The following is a 25073-nucleotide window of genomic DNA, read 5'->3' as shown; positions in this document are numbered from 1 at the left end:
AAAAAAGGAAGTGCCCTACTTTCTCTTCTGATGTGTTTTTGCATAAAATCTTATTTTGTTGGATATCAGCTTTACTACCCCGCTAGGTTTTGGTCTCCATTAGCATGATATACCTTTTTCCAACCTTTCACTTTCAGCCTATGAATGTCTTTGGCTGTAAGGTGTGTTTCTTGCAAGCAGCATATATTTGAATTATGTTTTTTAATCCTCATTACCAGTCTATGTCTTTTCTATTTACTTTTTTTTTTTTTTTTTTTTTTTGGTGGTACTGGGGTTGGAACCTAGGGTGCTTCTACCTCTGGGCTATACTCCCAGACCTATTTTATATTTTATTTGGAAACAGGGTCTCTTAAACCAGCTGAGGCTGGCTTTGAACCTGCAAAATGCTCCTGTCTCAACCTCCCAAGTGAGAGGGGGAGAAATTACAAGTGTGTGCCACCACGCCCAGCATACTTATTTATTTATTTATTTATTTATTTATTTATTTATTTATTTATTTTTGGTGGTTCTGGGGTTCCTGGAAACCCTTTTTCCTCCAGGCTACACTCCCAGACCTATTTTATACTTTTTTTTTTAAATTTAGAAACAGGTTCTCTTAAGCCAGCACAGCTGGCTTCGAACCTGCATGATCCTCCTGTCTCCACCTCCCCAGCATGGGGATTACAAGCATGCACTACCACACCCACCCTCTATGTCTTTTAAATGGTGAGTTAAGTCCTTTGACCTTCAGGGTTATTATTAAAATATGATTTTTGTTTCTTGGCATTTTGTGTTCTACCTTCTCTTTGATACAATGTCATTTCTTCTTTGTTTAGTTGACCTGCTGATCAATTTCATATCTTCTCTGGTTCTGAAATTTTCTTTTTTCTTCCTTATGGTTTATTTCTTTAAGTATTTTCTCTAATTTTGGTTTTATATTCATAAATTTTTTGAGTTTCTGCTTATCTTGAAACACTTTTGTTTCTCCATCGGTTTTGAATAATAACCTTTCTGGATATAGCAGTTTTAGTTGGTAGTTGTTTTCTTTCAGGGTCTGAATTACATCACACCTTTCTTTTCTGGCATTTCTGACTTTTGTTGTAAAGTCTAAAGTGATTTTTATTGTTTTGCCTTTGTATGTCACCTGTTCTTTTGTTCTCACTGTCTTTAAAATTCTATTTTTAGCCTATAAGTTGGCCACTTTGATTTTTACATGGCTGGGGTCCTGCAGCTGCTCTGGGTGGTCTTTCACCAAGTAAGGAGTAATGAAAAGCTATTACCTTGCTTTCCTGCAGGCCACATCTCTGGAGGGCATAGTGTGCCGTTATGGGTGTCATCTCTTTCTGTACTTCAAGTTATTGGATTTTTTGTCAGGATTTCTTGGGGCTGCAGTGCTGGAGCTGGCAATTGCGGTTGCTAGGAATTTTTGAGGATTTTATATCTATATTCATAAATAACTGTAATTTGTTTGGAGTTTTCATTTCTGGTTTGAGTTTGAAGGTAATACTGACTTCAACTTGGCTTATGTTCCTTACTCTTCCTTACTCTTTCATTTAAGAGTTTCTGAAGAATTTGTACTAATTTTTCTTTGAAACTTTGACAAAATTAAAAAATGAAGTCATATAGTCCTATCATTGTCATTGTAGAGAATTTTTACTTAGTAATTTGAACTCCTATTATATACATGTTACAATTTTCTATTTATTTTTTGAATTAGTTTTATGAATTTGTGATTTTTCTTAAAAATTTTACTTTTTGTTATCTAAACTGCTTATGTACAACAGTTCAGAGTTCTATTTTATAGTAATTTATTTTGTAAGGTCAGCAGTGATGATTGTTTGAAATTCCTAATTTAGTATTTTGAGTCATTCTTTAATTTTTTCAGTTTCTTAAAGATTTGTCAAGTTAACCTACTATTGGTCTTTTTTTTAATCTTTTTTACTTTTCTAATTATACTGTTATTCAATTTTTTAGTCTTTATTATCTTCTTTCTTCTTCTTGATTAGTGCTTATTTTTCTCTTTATTTTATAGTTTCTTAAACTATATGATGATATTCATTTAAAATTTTCCTTTTAATACAAAGGTTAAGGACTATAATTTTTCTCTCAGAACTGCTTTAGTGGTCTTAAAAATTATTGGTATTATTTATTGGCACATATAATTATACATGAATGTAGGATTCATTGTGATGTATTTGGATGTACAAGCATATAATTTGATTGTCACTTTTATAAACTTTAGATGTTGGGACCTATTTAATTTTCTGATTTCCTTTGTGTGTTTTTTCTTTTCCTGTTCATTATTTAGGACTGTGTTTATTCACAATATTATAAGATTTTCTTCTCTTTAATTATAAAATTAATTTTTATTATAGTTAAAAACATTTTATAAGATTTTAATAATTTTAAATATACTTAAAATTGGCTTTTTATGTCATGTTTTTGTCACCTTGGTGACATTTTATGTTGAATAGATATGAATATATATATATATATATATATATATACATATATATATATATATATTTAGAACTAGATAATTTTTTGCGTTGTTTATATCATTATAGTGTTCAAAATTTTTATTTTCTGTATATCTTTTGTCCATTATTGAGGTTTAGAGTTTTAATATTATTTTCAACTTTCTATTTATTTTTCAATTTTGTTAGTTTTAGTATACTTTGAGATTGTGATATTAGGTGCATATTTCTCTGTAATTGTTATGCCTCCTTGGTATATTGTTACTTTTAATATCAAAAGGATACTTATTTGAGTCTAGTAATATTCCTTTCTCAAAGTTTATTTTTAATATCAACATAGACATTCCAATTTAATTGTGATTGTTGCTTGAATGATGTTTTCTTTCAATATGTTATAGTTGAATCTTAAATTTTTTCTGTTTCTAGCATATGAGATATTGTTGTTTTTAGATGCAATTAAAACTTCTCTGCTTTTTGTTTGATTATACTTCTTTTTTTTTTTTTAAAGGAAGGCAGACTGCTACGTGCAGTGCCTCATTTGGATGTGTCTGGAGTCTTGGAAGCTTGACTACCTACATTCTCCTACAAATGGACCTAGAAACCTTGTTTGGAGGGTCTAGCAGGGGAGCACAGCTATTTGTATACTCTTGACCAAAGACCAGTCCTCCTCTATTCAGGAAGGTCATCCTCTTTGACTGAGCATGCAGCTTCAGATGCACATGGAGAGATGAGGGAGGAAGGGGACACCCACCTAGCCAGCCAGATTAGCCAAATCAACCCTGCCAATTAATGGGGTGAAAGATGTCACAGCCAGATCACCCTCACATCCTGATTATATTTATTCTTGATGCAACTAGCCTTTTATATTTGACACAACTATTAAATATATTTGTATTAATATCTCTTGCTTTGTTTCTGTCTTCTATTTGTTTTATTTTTTCTTGAATTATCTTTTGCTTTTTTTGTATATATTGTATATTATGTAATATGTTAAAATAAATATTAAGATAAGTAAATAAATACATGCATATTTTCCTTTCCTTGTAATTCAGAGAATTCAGAGTTAGTGTATCCTGTGGCTGATTTGTTAAAATATTTGCCATCTTGAAATATATATATATATATATATATATATATATATATATATATATATATATTTTTTTTTTTTTAAATTTTATTTTATTTTTTTTTTTGCGGGTCTGGGGATGGAACCGAGGGGCATTCAACCTTTGAGCTACATCCTTGCCCTATTTCCCTATTTTTTAATCTTGATTTTGAAACAGAGTCTCACTAAGTTGTGAAAAACCTCACTAAGTATCTGAGGCTGTCTGCAAAACATGACCCACTGGTCTCAGCCTCCTGAATTCTGGGATTACAGGCATGTGCCACAACGCCGGGCTTGACTATATATTTCATTAAGGATTAGATTTAGTCCATTTATGATTTTTTTCTAATAATCTATTATAGGGCATTGTATTCTTTTTCAATAAATGAAAAAAAACATATTTTTTCAGGTTTCTCAGCTAGGATTACAAGAGAAAATAAACCTCTAATACCCTAAGATACCTATTGCATGTAATTATTTCACTTTTTTTCTATGCAACTGTAATAATACTAACCATATAGTATTCATTAAAAATGAGATAAAATATAATTCATAACTAAACTTTATTAAAATGATATGTTTATTTATTTTTGGAAATATATTTTACCAAATTATTATCATTATTTTTGGGGGGATTTTAAATATATTTTTATTGGTGCATTGTAGTCAAACATCACAATGGAATACAAGACTTGTGAGGATATACAAGCACACATCACCCAATTAGCCTTTATCCAATCCCCATCCCATTCCTACCCCTCCCTCAACCACACGCTTGATTTAGTGATGGACTTTGATATATTTGTTTAAGTACATCATGTACTTTAAAGAGATTCCATCTTCCTTCCTCCCATACCCTCTGATAGGTCGCCTTAATTGCTCCACCATAGGGCCCTTTCTTCAACTAGATTTCCTCCTATTACCCACTTCTTCCCAGTTTTTGCATATTAGGGAAAGCATCTGATTTTTTACTTTCTGTGATATTTCCCTGTGGATGCCGCATTGCAGGCTCCAATCCCACTCTCAATCCCAGCACCAGCCTTGCCACATGGCAGGTTCAGATCCTGGCCTCACCACACTGCAGGCTCCAATTTTGACCTCACTGGCCCCAATCCGTCCTCACCTCATGGCAGGATTTAATCCTGGCCTCACAGGCCTTGGCACCAGCCTCATCACCCAGCATTCTCCTATTCTGGCCTCGGAGGCCCTGGCACCTGCCTCACCACTCAGCAGGCTCCAATCACAGCCTCACTGGCCCTGGCAAATTGCAAGCCCTGGCACCTGCCTTGCCACACAGCAGGCTCCGATCCCAGCCTCTAAGGCCCCAGAACCAGCCTCGCCACATGGCAGTCTCCGGTCCTGGCCTTGCTGACCCTAGCACTGGCCTTGCCACCTAGCAGGCTCCAATCTGGCCTCAGAAGCCCTGGGCACTGGCCTCGCTGTGCAGCGGGCTCTGATCTCTGTCACTGTGAGCAGGTCACCTATAGATGTTCCCTTTTTGCTTCCATTTTGTTTTAACATGAGAAAGCAATACATGTCTTTTGCAAAAGCTGGGAGCACAAATACTTAGTGGCAATAAATTTTGTCTCCCCTTCAAAGGCAGAGGTCCACAGCTTTACTACAGAGAGCAAGCTCTGCTGCTCTACATGCACCCTGGCCTCTCATGCTATGCAGAGGAGCACAGTGGCCATGAGAGCTGATGTCTTCCAGAGCATGCAGCATGGCTGACCAACCTGGCTATTCAGGGCTCCCTCTGATACACCCCAATACCTTTTATGACATAGCATGTTGTCCAGAATTCCAGAGCATGTGTGGCAGGAGCAGCCTAATTTTGAGAGATTTGCTCAAAAGTTCAAGGTGGATTGGACTGAAAATGTCTGCCCCTGCAAACACTGGCCACTGCTACCACTCCCACCACCAGTACTTGCTTGTTTCTCTCCTGAACACCTGTCCCACACAGCAAGGTTTTCCAGGATTCCCGAGCATGGACAGTAGTAGCAGTGTACCTTTGGAGAGATTTCTTCAAAAGTTTAAAGTGTATTGGATTGGGTCTCTGCCTCTCCCAGATAATGGCCACTGCTGCTGCTGCCATAGCCATATCAGTTCTCTTCTTAGCACCTTTTTCACATAGCATGTTGTCCCAAATTCCTGAGCATGTGTGGCAGTAGCATTCTACATTTGGGGAGATTTCTTCAAAAGATCAAGGTTGATTGGGTCAGATCTCTGCCTCTCCCAAATACTGGCCTCTGCCACCGCTGCTGCTACCACATTCTCAGTTCTCTCCCAAACACTTTTCCCACACAGCATGTTCTCCAGAACTCCTGAGCATATGCAGCTGTAGCAGCCTACCTTTGGGGAGATTTCTTCAAAAGTTCAAGGTGGTTGGGTGTGGTGGCTTATGGTTGTAATCCCAGCATTTGGGAGTCTGAGACCAGAGGATCGTGGTTCACTGACAGCCTCAGCTACTTATTGAGGCCCTCTGCAATTCAGTGAAACCTGGTTTCAAGATAAAGAATAAGAAATAGGGCAGGGGGTATAGCTCGGAGGTTGAATGCCCCTGGGTTCCATCCCCAGACCCACCCACACAAAAAAAAGAACAATAAAAGTTCAAGGTGGATTGGATAGGATTTGTCTGCATCTCCTGAATACTGGCTGCCGCTACAGCCATCTTGGCCCCTCTCCAATATTTTTAATAAGAGAAGACAGTATGTGTGTTTTGAAGAGGTTGTGAGATTGAGCACTTAGCAGCAATGAATTTTATCTTCCCTCCAAGAGTGTAGGCCTACAACCTCACTGCGTAGAGCAGGATCTGCTGTTCTTGTTTGTGTCCAGAGCCGACCACCCCTCAGATAGACAGAGGGTACTCACGATAATGCAAACCACACAGCAAGGTTTATTTCCAGCTTGCTGGGGTCCAATTATCAGCCCAACGAGGCGGGTATCAACAAGGACCCTGAGCACTCAAAGCCAAGGGTTTATATATCATTTTCAAAACATCCAACTCATAGTTATATAGCATTTTTTAAATTGTCCAATTCATGGTAGCTTTCCATAGTTACACAATTTGGCTTGTGTCACACCCTGGTGGTTTACCAAGATAAGCAGACTTCAAGCCTTCAAACAGAATATCTGGTCCTCACGACATCCTGGGGTTTATGATTACCCTGTTTCTGATGCAATTTCGACCAGGGGTTACTCAGACTCAGTAAAATGGCTTCCTGGCCCTTAAAATGACTATTCTAAAGCTAATTCACTCTTACATTCCCTCCTTTAGTTGTTCATAATGAGGAATCTTGGTCATTTTCCAAGATGGTGTAAGGGTTCCCAGGAGTGGGCAACATCTCATATTGACTCAGGACCATGAATTGGATGGTGCTAACATGCTCTTTTACAAAATTAATAAGCTTATTTATAATGCAAGGGCCAAAAGTTAAAATAAGCACCAGCAAGACAATTGGGCCAACTAAGGTAGAGACTAGGGAGGTGAACCAGGGGGACTTATTAAACCAAGCCTCCTAGCCGGGCCTGCTTGGCCTTGTCCACAAACAAGGCCAGCCCCACCGGCCCTGTCAGGCTGCCCCACTAAGCACCACTCCCCTCGAGCCTCCGAGGAGTCTGCAGCTGCAGGGCATCCAAAAGATGGCAGCGGCGGCTGGGGGCCCCCAGGCTGGTCCCGCAAACCCCACATTCAGCGCACTGCACCCCGAGGAGGTGGCCACCTGGCTGCAGCGCATGCAGCCAGAGCTGAGCAACCACAGGAAGATCCTGGTGAAGAACCTGCCCCAAGACAGTAGCTGCCAGGATAAAAGTAATAGGAATTGAAAGATGGTGGAGGCCATGGTCACAGTAGCAATCACGGCTACCAAACAGGACAAGCATTTCTCTGGGAAAACCTGGACACGAGATTTTGGTTTAATATCAGATTGGGACAACTTAAGGAGACACTTCCAGCCACGGCTTCCTATCTAGAATACAGCAGAGAGAGTGGATTAACTGTGGAATTAGAAGCAAGATGACAAGGAGGTGCCCAACATGCGAGAAAAGCAATTTCGGGAAGAACACCCCAGAAGGGATTAGAGAAAAGACCACTTCAGCCATGCATGCTGAGAACTCTTAACAACTCACCTTGTAAGAAAAATGATCCAGGTGTGGTGGAGGGAGCTGTGCAGTGCTGGGCGAGGAGCTGAGCCCCAGGTCCTGGGATCTCAGCGTACTTGGCCGCCGCACTCTGCAGTGCTGCGCTGGGGGCCATGGTGCGCCCAGAACAGCAGACCCTGCTCTAATCACTGAGGCTGTGGCCTCTGCTCTTGGAAGGGAGATAAAATTCATTGCTGCTGAGTGCTCAATCTCACAACCCCTTCCAAACACACATACTGTCTTCTCTTATTTAAAAAAAAAAAATAATGGAGAGAGGCCAAGATGGTGGCAGCAGCAGCCAGGACTCAGGAGATACATACAAACTCTATCCAATTCACTTGGAACTTTTGGGAACAAAAACCCCGCAAAGGGGAACTGCCCCTGACACACATGCTTAAGAATTCTGGACACCATATCATGTAAGGAAGGAGCTCAGCAAAGAACCAGAAGGAAAGTGGCATAGAGACACGAGCACTACTGTTGGCGGCAGAGGTGGAGGTATTATTTTGGAAAGGCAGAGACTTGATTCAACCCACCTTGATCTCCTAAAGAAATTGCCCCAAAGGTAGAATTTGGAGGGGCAGGCAGATCCAGTCCAGTCCACCTAGAGCTTTTGAGAAAAAAATCTCCATAAGTAGACTGAGTGCATCTGCCACACATACTCGAGAAGTCTGGACAACATGCTAAGTGGCAAAAGGATTTGGGGGGTATCAGAGGGAGCCCCATATAGCCAGGATGGGCCTATATGTTGCGTGTTCTGGGAATCATCAGCCCTTATGGCCACCGTGCTCCTCTGTGCAGAGTGGGATACCAGGGTGCACATGGAACAGCAGAGCCCGCTTTCTGAAGAGAAGATATGGACCTCTGACTTTGGAGGAAAGACAAAATGATTGCCACTAGGTATTTGAGGTCCCAGCTTTTGCAAAAGACATGTACTGCTTTCTCATATTAAAAAAAAAAAATGGAAGAACGCCAGGTGTGGTGGCACACACTTGTAATCCCCACACTTGGGAGGCAGAGACAGGAGGATCGCACAGGTTTGAAGCCAGCCACGCTGGCTTAAGAAACCCTGTTTCCCAATAAAAATATATATTAAAAAAGAGAGAGAGAGTTAAGTCTCTAACTTGAGTGTAGCCCAGAGATAGAGGGGTTTCTAGGAACCTCAGTAGCACCAAAAAAAAGAAAGCAATAAAGGAACATCTATAGATGAGCTGCTCATAGTGACAGAGACCAGAGCCCTATGCACAGCAAGGCTGGTGCCAGGGACCCTGAAGCCAGGATAGGAGCCTGCCAGGTGACTAGGCCAGCACCGGAGCTGAGAGGCTGGGATTGGAGCCTGCCGTGAGGCAGGGATTGTGCTGGGGCCTTTGAGGCCAGGATCGGAGCCTACCGAGTGTTTAGATCACTGCCATGGCCAGCAAGGCAGGGATTGGAGCCTGCTGTGAGGCAAGGCTGGTGCTGGGGCCTCTGAGGCTGGGATAGGAACCTGCGAGGGGTGAGGCAGGTGCCAGGGCCAGTGAGGCTGGGATCAGAGTCTACTGGGTGGCCAGGCCAGTGAAGGGGCCTTCAGGAGTGGGATCAGAACTTACAATGCAGTATACACAGAGAAATATCAAAGAAAATAAAAAATCAGATGCTTTCCCTAATATGTAAAAACTAGGAAGAGATGGGTAATAGGAGGAGATCTAGTTGAAGAAAGGGCCCTTTGGAGGAGCAATTAAGGTGACCAATCAAAGCAGATGGGATGGGGAAGATGGAATCTCTTTAAAAATGCCTAATGTAGGTAAACAAATATATCAAAGTTAATCACCAAATCAAGCATGGGATCGAGGGAAGGGGAGGGAATGGGATGCGGATAGGATAAAGGCTAATTGGATGATGTGTGCTTGTATATCCTCACAAGTTTTGTATTCCATTGTGATGTTTGACTACAATGCACCAATAAAAAATTAACACACACACACACACACACACACACACACACACACAAGCCTCAAACCAATTTTCCAGTGCTTCTCTTTCTCTTGGCTAATTCTTCTCTTACCTTAGCCATAGACTCTTACTACCCCTGTGTGTTGATCATAGAAGCATCATTCTTCTCCTTACATGGTACATAGTCCCCCTTGTTGGAGGTACAACAAATCAAGCCCTCTTCTATTCTGGAGTACTACCTCAAACAGGGAGGTGAGAGATTTTTCTAAATGACTTATAGAGATCTCTCTTCTTTCTAGATCTTCATCTATGGCTGCCCTCAGGGATGTCATTCTTATTCATTGTGTGTCCAGGGAGGCTATGACAGTCCTGGCCCCACATCTTCTAAGCTGAACAGAGTAGCAATAGTTTGTGTACAGATGGGCTTTCTCCTACTTCTCCCATTTGTGTCTCTATTCCAATGAGAATACATGTTTTCCTCGGTGTGGTAAAGGATGCGGGACATCACAGTAACCAGAACACAGAATTCCCTAGAGGCATTAAAGACCAAGGTTGAAAGGCACGGGGTGAGGCCAGTTGCTGAACATATCCACTATCCATTATTCCCTGGGATTAGCCACCTTGAGCCAGATTTCCATCTGGGGTTGCTATGTATGGAAGCGCACAGGCTCAGTTTATCTTGTGGTACTTTCCCTAGACAGGTCCTGCTACAGCTTATTGGCTGCAGAGTTAGACTAGTTTTTCAGTCCCCCCATGAGCACTGAGGAGGGTTCACATTCGATGATACCGCATAGACAGGGGTCTCAGAGGGGGGGGTTAGCCCTATTGCTTCATAAAATGGAGGCTTGGGATCATAACATAGCTGGCACGAGGCCATAAGGTTAGGGCTGGTGGTGTTAAGGGCTTTATATGTAGTAAGCATCAGTTTCCACAAGGGATCCTCAGTGGCCAGCGTAGTAGGTTCTGGGGGGGGGGGTTACAGAGGTAGTAGTCTGTGTTCTTATGGTCCCATTTGTGATTCCTTTGTTACCTGGGTTTTTTTTATAGGGCCAGGGGAAGCCTCTCGGGTGCCTGGTGGAGCCGGGGGAGCCTTTGGGATGTCCAGAGGAGTTATCACCCTATTTGGAACTACTGGAGTATTGCTGGTCTATACTACCGACCTCAGCCTTTAACCAGACAATGATAATGGACCCCAAGTGTCCCCCGTATTTGTAGAACACTATTTGCCACTGTTTTCTGTGAATCTAATTATTCATCTCTTCCTGTTTTCTTTGGTCAGTGAACCAAATCTGGATCTTATCTGAATCCTGAGAAGAACAAGCACCTTTAAAGAGGAACGTCCACCCCTCTAGCCTTTCCTGGGTTAACAAAAGCCATTTGTATAAAGTCTGGTCATAAAACTGACCATCTCCAATCCCTGTCATTAGAGGTGACACAAGCTCAACTCTTACAGAAGGAATATTGCACCCCTCTACATTGTTTTCTCTTAGCATGTCCTGGGAAAGCATAGAATCCATAGCTATGGGCTAAATTTGGTGTTGTAGACTTGTAAACAGGATTGATGTCTCTAAAGCAGAAGGTTAAGTCTGGTCACAATGTAGATAATGGAACCACACTGGTGGTTTTGCTGAGAGTAGTACCAGTCTCTCTATTGGTCAGGATCCATGTCTGCTTATAAGGCAGATGAGGATTGATCTCTGCGTGCTTCCTTTTCCAGTTGCTGAGCAGGGTCAGAATCAGCAGCCACTTCATTGTCGACTGGATAGGAGATTCAGTACATCTCTGAGGTCTGGAGAGTTGTAACTTCAGGGGATTATCTGGGGATTGTCACACGGTCCACTCCTTGGCTTGTCTCTGCTCCAGCTGGGTGGCTTAGCACACGTGAGAATGGTAAACTGAAGTTCCAATGCCATCAACTTTTAAGGCAGTGCGGGTGGCCAAAATAACCACATAAGTTCCTTTCTATCTTTCTTCTAAAGTTCAGGTCCTGTGTCTCTTTACCCACACCCAATCCCCTGGGACAATGCCATGTTTCAGATTCAGTGTGACTCTTGTCTCAAAGAAAGAGTGCACTGGAGGCCAGATTTCACATTGAACCTCCTATAGGGCCTTTAGACTAGCCAGATAGTTTGGAGCCACATTAGGATCCAGGTCCAGAAAAGTACAGATGACAATGGGGATATGTGTCCCATACAGGATTTCAAAGGGAGTTAATCTGTGTACATATGGGGAATTTCGAGCCCAGAAGATGGCATAAGGTAGGGAGGTCACCCAGTCCCCACCAGTCTCAATGGCTAATTTAGACAAGCTTTCCTTCAGGGTTCAATTCATCCTCTCTATCTGCCCTGAGCTCTGGGGATTATATTCACAATGTAACTTCCAATCGGTCCCCACCACTTGGGCCAGTCTTTGCAGGACTTTGTTAATGAAAGCCAGGCCATTATCAGACCCTAAAACATCAGAAACCCCATATCTGGTTATGATTTCTTTCAGTATTGTATTAGCAACGACCTGGGCTGTTTCTCATTTAGTGGGGAAGGCTTCCATCCAGCCTGACAAGATATCAACCAATACTACAAGTACTTTTACCCATACTTCCTAGGTTTTACCTCTGTGAAATCTACTTCCCACCTCCTTCCTGACACCCTCCCTCACAGCCTCGTACCTGTGTGTAGGGGTCCCTTTCTACTGGGTTTCATAGCCTGGCACCCTAACACACTGATCCACATCTCCTGGATCTGGGTTGTTTGTCAGGGGAACCAGAGGCAGGGGGACTCAAGAATAGTCAGCATCTTTCTCTTCCCTAAATGGATGGCTCAGCACTGGTTAGAAAGGAGGAACAATACTAGTTTTGCTGGCAGTATCAGTCTTCCCTTGGAGTCTTGGTGCCACCCACGCTGATCAGGCCCTGGGTAGTGGTGGTCCTGGATCCACTGGAGATCTTCCAGGGTGTAGTCAAGTCGTGGGGGCAGGCAAGGGAGCTTGGGAGCAGGTAGGGTGAGTGCTAAGGTTGGTGAAGCCATTGCCACCTTTTTGTTGGCCTCATCCGCTCAGCCATTTTCTTCAGCCTCTGAGCTCTGGGCAGACCGGTGTCCACGGACATGGACAAATGCAACTGCCCAGGCTTCTGTACAGCCACTAACAGCCTCTGCAGCTCTGGGAGATTATGCAGTTCCTTTCCTTCTGCTGTAACAAAGCCCCTTTCCTGGTAGATGGTGCCATGCACATGGACAGTGCCGAAGCTGTAGCGGCTATTGGTGTAGACAGTCACTCATCTCCCCTCAGGCCATTCCAGCGCCTCTGCCAGTGCAATCAGTTCAGTCTTCTGGGCTGAGGTCCCCGGGGAAAATGAGGCACTCCAAATGACACCCCGGTCTTGGTCCACCACCACTGCACCCACCCTTCTCACCCCCTTCATAACGAAGCTGCTTCCATCAGTGTACCATACCAACTCACTTTTGGGAAGGGTGGCATCGTGGAGGTCAGGACAAACCCGGGTGATCTCTGCCATGATCTCCTGACAGTCATGTAGGGGGGCTTCCAGATCTGGGGTTGGCAACAGGGTGGCTGGTTTCAAAGCAGCTGGTTCAGCAAAAATGATCTGGGGTGCATCTAGCAGGAGTCCCTGGTAATGGGTTAGGCGGGCATTGGTCATCCACCTACCAGGGGGATGCTTCAGGACTCCCTCAATTACATAAGGAGTTACCACCTTCAGATGTTGTCCAAAACTGAGTTTGTCTGCATCCTTTACCATTAGGGCTACTGTGGCAATGATCCTTAGGCACGGGGGCCATCCTGCCATGACTGGGTCCAGGCTTTTGGATAAATATGCAACCAGAGCTTCCATGGCCCTAGGTACTGCATCAGCACCCCTTTTGCTAACCCCCCCTTTCATCAATGAAGAGGGTAAAGGGCTTCAGGGGATCTGGTAATGCCAAGGCTGGTGCCTTTAGAGGGCGGTCTTAAGTTCCTCAAAGGTATTCTGTCATTCCGGTCCCCAGGCCCAAGGGGCCTTATCCTTGGTTGACTTATACAAATTCTTTGCTATCTCAGCATACCCCAGAAATCACAGCTGGCAGTAACCCGCCATCCCTAGAAACTCATGGGCCTCTCCAGCTGAGGTCAGGACAGGAAGCCTAATAATAGTCTCTTATGGCCTCTGTCAGCCATCTGGTTCCTTCCTCTAATTTATACCCCGGGTAGGTGACTGTCTGCTGACATATCTGAGCCTTCTTTGCACTGACCTGGTAGCCCAACTGTGCCAGCTCCTGGAGGTCCCCAGTGGCCTGTCGGCTTTTGGCCTCGGTGGGGGCCACCAGAGCAGGTTGTAGGAGCATATTGTAGGAGCGTAACTGAATCATGACCCCAGTGAAACGAGTACAAGTCCCGATTCAAGGCCTCATTAAACAGTTTAGGAGAGTTTTTGAAACCTTGTGGTAGTCTAGTCCATGTTAACTATCCAGGAGTTCTCATATGGTCATCATGCCATTCAAAGGCAAAACTGTGTTGACTGCTGGGTGCAAGAGCTATGCTAAAAAATTTATCTTTAAGATCTAAAGTAGTATACCAAACGTGTAAAGGGGGCAAGTGACTTAGTAAGGTATAAGGGTTGGGAACCTTTGGGTAGATGTCTTCAACTCTCTTATTCACCTCCTTAGGTCCTGCACTGGCCTGTAATCCTTTCCCCATGGTTTTTTAACAGGAAGTAGAGGGGTGTTCCAGGTGGAGTGGCAAGGTTTTAGTATCCCAGCTTCTAGGAGGCAGTTAATGTGTGGGGGTAATCCCTCTTCGTGCCTCGGTGGACATGGGGTACTAGAGGACTGAATAGGCTGGGCCGAGGCTTTGACTTGGACCACTACTGGTGCTGGGTGGGCCACCAGACCCACACATGCTATTTAGGCCCACACCTGAGGGTAAGTTTTAAACCAGTAATCCATCTCAGGGGGCCACTTTGTAGGGCAAGAAGTATCCTGTAGGGCAAACAGGTGATGTTCATCCACAAGGGACAGGATTAAGACATGAAGGGGCTACCATTGGCCATCCATCACTTTGATGCCTTCCGGCTCAAAGTGGATACAGACCCAGACCTTGGTTAGGAGATCATGTCCTAATAAGGGGGTTGGGCATTCAGGAATAACCAGCAATGAGTGGGTCACCTGGTGGTGGCCTAAATCCACTTGGTGCCTACTGGTCCATTGATAAGCCTTGGACCCTGTTGCCCCCTGCACCAGGCTGGTTTTTAGAGATAAGGGTTCAGTAGGCTTGTTTAGAACTAAGTACTGGGCTCCTGTGTCTACCATGAATCCCATTGGTTTCCCTTCCACATACACAATTACCAAAGACTTGGGGAGGGGATCTGATACCCATCCCTCCTAGTCACTGTCCATTCCCGCCAGCAACACCTGAGTGCTCTGGCCAGTTGGGCCCTTGTGCTTGGGGAATTCCCTCTTCCAATGTCCATACTCTTTGCAGTTTTAGCATTGCCCTGTCTAGTCTGGGCCGAGGTTTCCAGGGTCAGCTTGAAAAGGGTCAATACTGGTAAGATCATTCCCCATCGGGGCCAGTACTTCCCAGGGCCCGCACAGGGAGAATGTGTGCCCTGGTTGAGGTGGAGGAGGATGGTTCCTTCTCTGGGGTCCCCTCCTGTTGCCTGCGGTGCCTCAACCCCCACACCGGTTCCTGTGCTGGGCCTGGGAGAGCTGACTGGGAGGTGGATGAGTGAAGGGCCTTGGGAGGGTTAGCACCTCAGGTTTGATTGGTACCACAGGCGCATAAGAAGAAGGGTTTTCTTCAAGATCTAAGTTTATTAGAGAGGGATACAGGTCCAAACCTTCCTACAAGACAGGGTTCTTGGATGGCTCCTCCAGGGGTCTCGAGCAGGTCATAAGAGTGGGCACAGTTGGTTGGTGGGAGGCCCTAGAGACAGCCAGCACCTTGGGGGGATCAACCAGACCCCCAGAAAAACCGGGGCCTGGGTGGCAAAGCCCTGGGCCCCGGGCGGGGGTCGCATGGGGCATGTCTTACCCTCAGAAGAACTGGGGCCCATGTGGCCTGGGCCCCAGGCAGGGGTCACTCAGGGCACGCCAGATCCCTGGCAGAACTGGGGCCTGGGCTGCAGTGCTACTGAGTGCCTGATCCCACAACCTTCTCAAACCACACATACTGTTGTCTCTTATTAAAAAAAAAAAAAAAAAAAAAGAAAGAAAAGAAAAGGAAAGAAAAAAAAGAAAAGAAAAATATTGGAGAGGGGTCAAGAGGGCTATGGCGGCTGCCAGGATACTGGAGATGAAGACAAAACTTATCTAACTGAACTGAAGTTTTGGAAAAATTCCCTGCTAATGAGGACTGTTTCTTCTCTACATCCTTAAGAATCCTGGACATCACCTGTAAGGAGGGAGTTTAGCGGAGACCTAGGAGGAAGGCAGTGTTGGAAGCGGTTGCTGTGATGGTGGTGGACACTTGTATTCAGGAGAGGCAGAAATCTGATCCTACAAACCTTATCTTCTGGAGAAATTACCCCAAATGTCGAATGCTACCGTCGCGCATGCTTAGGAACACTGGACAACATGCAGAGTGAAAAAAGAGTTAGGGAAAGATTTGAAATGGTGGAGACAGTGGCAATGGCAGTGGCCAGCACTCAGGGGAGTCAGAGATCTGATGCATTACACCTGGAACTTTAAAAAAAATAACCCCAGAGGCAGAATGCTACCACCACGCACCCTCGAGAAAGTGGGACAACCTACTGGGTGAAGAGGGTGCTCGGATTGAAGCCTGCTGTGGGGTGAGGCCAGTGATGGGAACAGCGAGGCTGGGATCAGAGCCTGTGGGGAGGGTAGGCTGGTGCCAGGGCCAGTGGCCATGATTGGAGCATTCTGTGAGGCAAGGCTGGTGCTGAGGCCTCCGAGGCTGGGATTGGAACCTGCTGAGGGGTTAGGCTGGTGCCTGGGTCAGCAATGCCAGGATTGGAGCCTGCCAAGGGGTAAGGCCAGTACCAGGGCCAGTAAGGCCGGGATCGGAGCCTGCCATGAGGCAAGGCCACTACTGAGGCCTACGAGGCCAGGTTGGAGCCTGCTGAGGGGTTAGGCCAGTGCTGGGGCCAGCAAGATTAAGATTGGAGCCTGCCGTGAGGCAACGCCGGTGATGGGGCCTCTGAGGCTGGGATGGGAGCCTGCCAAGGGGTTAGGCCGGTGCCAGGGCCAGCGAGGCCAGGATTGTCACCTGCCGCAAGGCAAGGCCAGTGCTGGCATCTCTAGGGCCTGGATTGGAGCCTGCCGAGAGGTAAGGCCATTGCCGGGGCCAGCAAGACTGGGATTGGAGCCTGCTTTGAGGCAAGGCCAATGCTGGGGCTTCCGAGGCCAGGATCGGAGCCATCCCAGGGGTTAGGCTGGTGAGGGGTCCAGCAAAGCCAGAATTGGGGCTTCCCATGAGGCAAGGCCAGTGCTGGAGCCAACGAGGTCGGGATCAGATTCCTTTGGGTGGCCAGGCCACTACTGGGGCCGTCAAGAGTGGGATTGGAACTTGCAATGTGGCATGCACAGAGAAATATCACAGAAAATAAAAACCAGATGCTTCCTCTAATTAGCAAAAACTAGGAGGAAAGGGGTAACAGGAGGAGGTCGAGTTAAAGAAAGGGCCCTATAGCGAAGCAATTAAGGTGACCAATCAGAGGGGATGGGATGGAGAGGATGGAACCTCTTTGAAACTCAGGAAGTAGGGGCACACCAGCCGGGGCCTGGGTTGCGGGACCCTGGGCCCTGGGCAGGACCGCGCGTAGCACACCAGAACACTGAAGAAACCAGGCCCAGTAAGACCCTGGGTCCTGTGCAGGGGTCACATGGGGCACACCAGCTGGTGCCCGGGTCGCGGGACTCTGAGCCCCGGGCCAGACCGTACGTAGCACAAGAGACCCCTGGAGAAACCGGGCCCAGTAAGACCCGGGGTCCCGGGCAGGGGTCGGGCAGGGCATGCCGGACCCCAGAACAGCCAGGGCCTGGGTCGCAGGACTCTGGGCCCCAGGCGGAGTAGTGCGGAGCATGCTGGACCCATGAAGAAACCGGGACGGGTCACAGTGCTACTGAGTGCCTGATCCCACTACCTCCTCAAACCACACATACTGTCTTCTCTTATTGAAAAAAAAAAAAGGAAAAGAAAAAGAAAAAAGAAAAATATCGGAGAGGGATTAAGGTCATGCCGGATGCCAGGATACTGGAGATGCAGACAAAACTTATCCAAATGCACTGGAACTTATGGAAAAATTCCCCGTGAAGGAGGACTGCTGTTTCTCTATATTGTTAAGAATCTTGGACATCACCTGTAAGGAGATAGTTTAGCGGAGACCAAGGAGAAAGGTGGTGTTGAAAGCGGTCTCCATGATGGCAGTGGAGACTTGTATTCAGGAGAAGCAGATATCAGATCCTACCAACCTTATTTTTTTGAAAAATTACACCAAATGTCGAATGCTACCGTCACACATACTTAGGAACACTGTACAACATTCAGAGTGGAAAAAAAGTTGAGAAAGATTTGAAATGGTGGAGGCAGTGGCAATGGCAGTGGCCAGTACTCAGGGGAGGCAGAGATCTGATGCATTACACCTGGAACCTTTGAAATAATAACCACAGAGGCAGAATGCTACCATCAAACACCCTTGAGAATGTGGGACAATTGGTTGGGCGAAGAGGATGCTCAGATTGGAGCCTGCCAAGGGGTGAGGCCAGCGACGAACACAGCAAAGCTGGGATTGGAGCCTGCCCTGAGGCAAGACTGGTGCTGGAGCCTCCAAGGCCGGGATCGGAGCCTGCCGAGGGGTTAGGCTGGTGACGGGGCCAGTGAGGCCGGGATCGGAGCCTGCAGTGAGGCAAGGCCAGTGCTGGGGCCTTCAAGGCCGGGATCAGAGCCTGTCGAGGGGTTAGGCTGGTGCCGGGGCCAGCAAGGCTGGGATCAGAGCTCACCGTGAGGCAAGGCCGGTGCTGGGGCCTCCGAGGCTGGGATTGGAGCCTGCTGAGGGTTTAGGCTGGTGGCGGGGCCAGCGGCCGGCATCGGAGCCTTCCGTGAGGCAAGGCCACTACTGAGGCCTCTGAAGCCGGGATTGGAGCCTGCCGAGGGGTTAGGCCAGTGCTGGAGCCAGTGAGGCCAGCATTGAAGCCTGCCGTGAGGCAAGGCTGGTGCTGGGGCCTCCGAGGCCAGAATAAGAGCCTGCCAAGGGCTTAGGCTGGTGCCAGGGCCAGCGTGGCCGGGATCGGAGCCTGCTGTGAGGTAAAGCCACTACTGAGGCCTCTGATGCCGGGATCAGAGCCTGCCGAGGGATTAGTCCGGTGCTGGGGCCAGCGGCTGGCATCGGAGCCTGCCATGAGGCAAGGCCAGTGCTGGAGCCTCCAAGGTTGGGATAAGAGACTGCTGAGGGGTTAGGCCAGTGCTGGGGCCAGCAAGGCCGGGATCTGAACTCACCGTTGGGCAAGGCCTGTGCTGGGGCTTCCGAGGCCAGGATCGGAGCCTGCCAAGGGGTTAGGCCAATTCTGGGACCAACGGCCGGCATCGGAGCCTCCCGTGAGGCAAGGCCGCTACTGGGGCCTTCGAGGCTGGGATTGGAGCCAGCTGAGGAGTTAGGCTGGTGTCGGGGCAAGCGAGACCAGAATCGGGGCCTCCCACGAGGCAAGGCCTCTGTTTGAGCCAACGAGCTCTGGATCAGTCTACTGGGTAGCCAGGCCACTACTGGGGTCATCAAGAGTAGGATCGGTACTTGCAAGGCGGCATGCACAGAGAAATATTGCAGAAAATAAAAATCAGATCTTTCCTTTAATCAGCAAACACTAGGAGGAAAGGGGTAACAGGAAGAGGTCGAGCTATAGAAAGGGCCCTATAGTGAAGCAACTAAGGTGACCAATTAGAGGGTATGGAATAGGGGAGGATTGTCGGGAATCCAGCCCGACAGCTGACGGGGCTTGGCGAGGTGATGAGTACCGATGACTCGAACACAAACCCATGATCTGGGAGTCAAGTCAAGCAAGATCTCATTTATTTCTCTCCAAGCAGTCCTATATATAGCACCAAGCCACGAGGGGAATTTCCATGAGAAATAGCCTAGCCTATCCGGGATAAAGATCACTAGCACATAGTTTACAGCCAATCCCAGGCCAGTACATGAGCCATTCATGTGTGCGGAAAGCTCCTTTAAAGGTAGAAAGAGAAAAACCGCTCAGTCTCCCCACCCATAATGAATGGGGAAACCACGCCTTCCTAGCTTCCTCCAGGCGCCATCTTTGCCCCTTTTCTGCTGAATCACTTTACTTAAAGTTTTGCCTTAGGCCGTAGGCTGCTCAGGCTGAATCTCCTTAGGTGCTGTATAGACACACCCCATCAGAGGATGTAGCATCTTTAAAATGCAGGAGGTACATAAACAAATGTATCAAAGTTAATCACCAAACAAGCATGGGATCTAGGGAGGGGAAGGGAATGGGTTGGGGGCTGGATGAGGGCTAATTGGATGATGTGTGCTTGTATATCCTCTCAAGTCTTGTATTCAAATGTGATATATGATTACAATGCACCAATTAAAAAAAAAAACTCAGGAGGTATGTAAACAAATATATCAAAGATAATCACTAATGAAGCATGGGATTGAGGGAGGGGGAGGAAATGGGATGGGGATTGGATGAGGGTTAATTGAATGATGTGTGCTTGTATATCCTCTTATCTTGTATTCCAATGTGATGTATGATTACAATTCACCAATAAAAATATATATAAAAAGAAACCCCCGAAATACTAAAGGCACAAGGCCGAAAAATACACAAATTCGAACAGCACTTTTCAATACCCACTGGCTGGTCAACCATACAACATTCACAGATGCCGTCTTACAGGACATTAATGATCCTTACTCAGTAGTCTAAAAGGCGTTCACTGCAGATGCTGTTCTGGCACCCTTTGGTCGAGGACATCTCCCACGACTTCTAATAATGGAGCCTCCAGGGTCATAACCCGTTCCTTCCTTCCAGTGAGAATTCTCAATTGGACCCAGGCAGAGACCTGTTTCAGTCCTCCCCTGTCAGGGGTGGCCAAACCTCCTACCGCAGTTCTTGTATAAGCCTCGGTATTGGGAGATCGTCTGTCTCTCTGAGAAAGGCTCTTAATATCCTGGACAATCCCCCATATGTTAGTGTCCAGAGCCGACTACCCCTCAGATAGACAGAGGATACTCATGATAATGCAAGTCACACAGCGAGGTTTATTTCCAGCTAGCTGGGGTCAGAGTATCAGCCTGAGGAGGTGGGTGTCAACAAGGACCATGCACAATCAAAGCTAAAGGTTTATGTAGCATTTTCAAAATATCTAATTCATAGTTATATAGCATTTTTTAAAACGTCCAATTCATGGTAACTTTCCAGTTACACAATTTGGCTTGCACCACACCCTGGTGGTTTAACAAGATAAGCAGACCTCAAGCCTTCATACAGAATATCTTGTCCTCGTGACATCCTGGTGTTTATGATTAGCCTGTTTCTGATGCAATTTCAGTGAGGGGTTACTCAGACACGTATGATGCAATTTCTGCCAGGGGTTACTCAGACTCAGTAAAATGGCTTCCCGGCTCTTAAGATGACTGTTCTAATGAGCGCAGGATAGAGGTGCATGGTGGCCAGGTGCACTGAGTTCCCCTGATGCATGGCTGGGCTTTCCGCCTGTCACTGCTGGGCTCCCTCCACCACTCCCGGATCATTTTTCTTACAAAGCATGTTGTTAAGAGTTCCCCATTTTGCATGGCTGAAGTGATATTTTCTCTAATCTCTTCTGGGATATTCTTCCAAAAATCACTTTTCTTGAATGGTGGGTGCCTCATTGTCATCTTGCTTCTAACTCCACCATCATCCACTCTCCTGTATTCTAGATAAACTCAAGGCTGGAAATGTCTCCTTAAGTTGCCCCAATCAGATATTAAACCAAAATCTGGTGTCCAGGGCTTCTCCAAGGAATGCATGTCCTATTTGGTGGCTGCCACCATCTTGCCCCTTATCTTTCATTATCATTATTATTTTGATGTTGGCAATTGAACCCAGGAACTTTCTGCTTCCAAGCTACATTTCAAGTCCTTTTTTAAAAAAATATTTTGAATCAGGGTCTCACTAAATTGCTGAGGCTGGCATCAAATCTGTGATCCTCCTGTCTCAGCTTTTTAAGTTAAGGATTAGCGGCTCACTCCTCCAAGCCTAGCTCCAAATAAATGTCAATGGTTAAAAATAATTATATTTCTAGTTTTCAAGGAACATTTAGTGATCAGTGTTAAGTATCAGTATCATGATCCTTTCATGTTACTTCTGGATTTAAAATGTAGGTTGTTTAAATAACCTAATTTCCTCCAGATATCATCTACAAATATGAATGGTGCAATAAACTATGAGTACCACTAGAACCATAATTTGAACATCAAAGTAATAAAGAAAACATGCTTGGGACTACTGAGTAATGATACCCTTTTGTGAAAAAATCTATCTCATTTGTATTATATGGAAAGGATTTTTTCTGGTTAAAAAGGAAGAAGTATATGCTCTTCTCACCTAAGTACTTTCTGTTCAAATGTTCTCTGTAGCTGAAATCAATATTTGTCATCCAGTGTCAGCAATGGCATTACCCATATTTGATATTATCAAATTTCTTGTGAAGGACACAGGGCAAAATAGGAGTGGAAGCTTATTAGTCTAAGATTGCCAAATATGGCAAATCAAATGCTGTATATTCACTTAAATTTAAATTTGAGATAAACAGATCTGCTATTTTTATTTAAGCATGTTCTAAATATTGCAAAGGACATCCTATTTATATAAAATTTAAATGTATCTGAATGTTCTGTACTGTACTTGAAAAAACTTATATTACTTATAAAAGGTAACATTTATAGTTATGGGTTAAAAACTATAAGCACAAAATTCTACTGATAAATGCACATGTATGTTTTTATAAAAAATATGTTTTTATGGGCAGTGTTTTAGGTCCTCAAGTTTTTTTTTTTTTTTTTTTTTGTGGTACTGGGGTTCCTGGAAGCCCTCCTACCTCCGGGCTACACTCCCAGACCTATTTTTTATACTTTTTTATTTGAAAACAGGGTCTCCTAAGCCAGCGCATGTGGCTGACTTCGAACCTGCGTGATCTTCCTGTCTCCACCTCCCAAGCACAGGGATTACAAGCGTGTGCCACCACACCCGGCCCAGGTCCTCAACTTTTTAAGGGCACTTATTTTCTGGATAAATTCTAGTACCTATGTCCTTTTCATATTTTTACTCTGTCATTTGGGGCCTATCTTCATTATTCTCTAAATCACCGTCATCACCTTGTACATCTCTCTTAAAAAAAAAAAAAAAAAACAGAATTATTCAGAAGAATTCATGAATGTCATTGGCCCAGAACCTGGTTGAACTTCTATGCCCAAACAAATAATTGACAAAGTGTCATTATATCACTTTTAGTGCATAAAAGTTATGACCGAAGCCCTGTAAGAAAGGAAAAAGATGTACATATCACCTGCTACACAATCTATCATAGGTCTCTTGCAAAGAAAGTCAATTCTTCTACTTTCCCTCTTCTCTTCATCTCTTTAGCAGATTATTGTGGTAATTTTTAATGTGATAGGCATTATTCTTAGTGCTAAAGATATTTGAGTGAGAACTCTTTCCACAAACTTTTGTAGACAACTCTTCTATTAACTAATGACTCCAATTGATAAATAAGAAAAACACACTTCAATTTTCCATTAAAAAAAAATCTACCTTTGTTTTCTTCCACATTCCACTGTGTCTCTTCTATGAAAGAGACTCTCCCACATGTTCAGCAGATACAGGGTTATAAAAGAGTGACATAGTCAGCTATATGCAGTGGGATGCATCTGTAGTCCCAGTACTTAAGAGACTGAAATAGGAGGATTGCAGGTTTGAGGCCAATGTGTGGTAACTTACCAAGACCCTGTGTCAAAAGACAAATCTAAAAAGAGTTGGAGGTGTAGCTCAGAAGTAGAATCTTTCTGGGTTAGAAGGCTAGTAACACACACACACACACACACACACACACACACACACACACACACAGTGATATAGTCACTCTTCTTAAAGTCTTACCTTACCAAAGGTAACTTTTCCCCACACATCATCAGTTTTGCCTCCATCATTTATCCCATCAGTATGCAAGTATATCCTTATATCCCTCAACTTTTCTAATGTACATGATATACATTCATAAATATATCAAAGTTAATCACTAAGCCAAATATGAGAAGGAAAAAAAAGGGGAGGGAATGGGGTGGGAATAGGTAAGGCCTAATTGATGTGTGCATGTAGGCCTCTAACATCTTGTACTCCATTAATATGTATGACTTCAAGGCACCAATAACCAATTAAAAAACACATTCCTCTTAGCAGATGTATATTTTTCCAGCAATCACTTGATTTCTATACTCCCCATTTAAGCAAAACTTTTCAACAATATTGTGTATACATTTTTCCAGTGCTTCACTGCACATTTAAACTTTAGTCTACTCAATCAGGTTTGTGGACTCTTGTCGGGGCCCGCTCGGCTAGACCGGGATGGGGCGGTGGCTCAAGATGGTGCCTAGGCATGTTGCCAAGTCACGAGGCTCACGAGGCTGGCAGTGCCCTGAGCCTGCGTAGTGAGCCCTATCAGGTGCCCTACAGATGATCAGTGATGCAGCGCCTCATGCTACCACCAGCCCACCTATGAGAGGGTTAGAAATGTGCATGCTCTAGCTGTGGGAAGCTTGGAGTTGGTGGAGTGATGAGGGAGGGGTTATGAGACTGATATATATTTGCCTGCTGTGTGCATTGAAGGGGAAGCATTAAAGAGGGAAGCATTAAAGAGGAAGCATTATCAACAGACTCGGCGTTTGTGTGTTCTTTCCCAGGGCTCTGCAGGACGGAGCCTTAGGGACACAACAAGTGGTGCCGATACCCGGGAACGTCGTGGGGTAAGTTCACAGGTAAGCAATGAAGGACAGCGCTGTGTAGGTTCGCAGGATTTAGCAATGAAGTAGAAAGCTCACGGTTTGCGATGAAGGAAGACTTATCATGGGGTCTAAGGTTAAGTGACGAAGGGACAGTGCTGTGTAGGTTCGCAGGATTTAGTGACGAAGTAGAAAGCTCGCGGATTGCGACGAAGCAAGACTTATCATGGGGTCTAAGGTTACTACTATGAAAATCAAAGAGGCTCTCTGTAAGATTCTTTTTAAGGGAGGAGTGAAATAAATGGGCAGCTTAAAGCAGGCATAATGATGGTAAATCAAAGAGTGGACCTATTACAAGAACAGGTCGACATCTTGGGACAGATGGCCATGGTACCATGTATTCAAAAATTGTCTGGATTATGCATAACCTCTGTGCAGTATCAGAATTTTTCCCGTGCAGGCAATCTATCCCGACAGATAGGCAGAATGCTTCTGGGAA

Source organism: Muscardinus avellanarius, assembly GCF_963383645.1.
Source record: "Muscardinus avellanarius genome assembly, chromosome: 9".
Taxonomy (NCBI): Eukaryota; Metazoa; Chordata; class Mammalia; order Rodentia; family Gliridae; genus Muscardinus; species Muscardinus avellanarius.
This window is presented reverse-complemented; position numbering follows the sequence as displayed.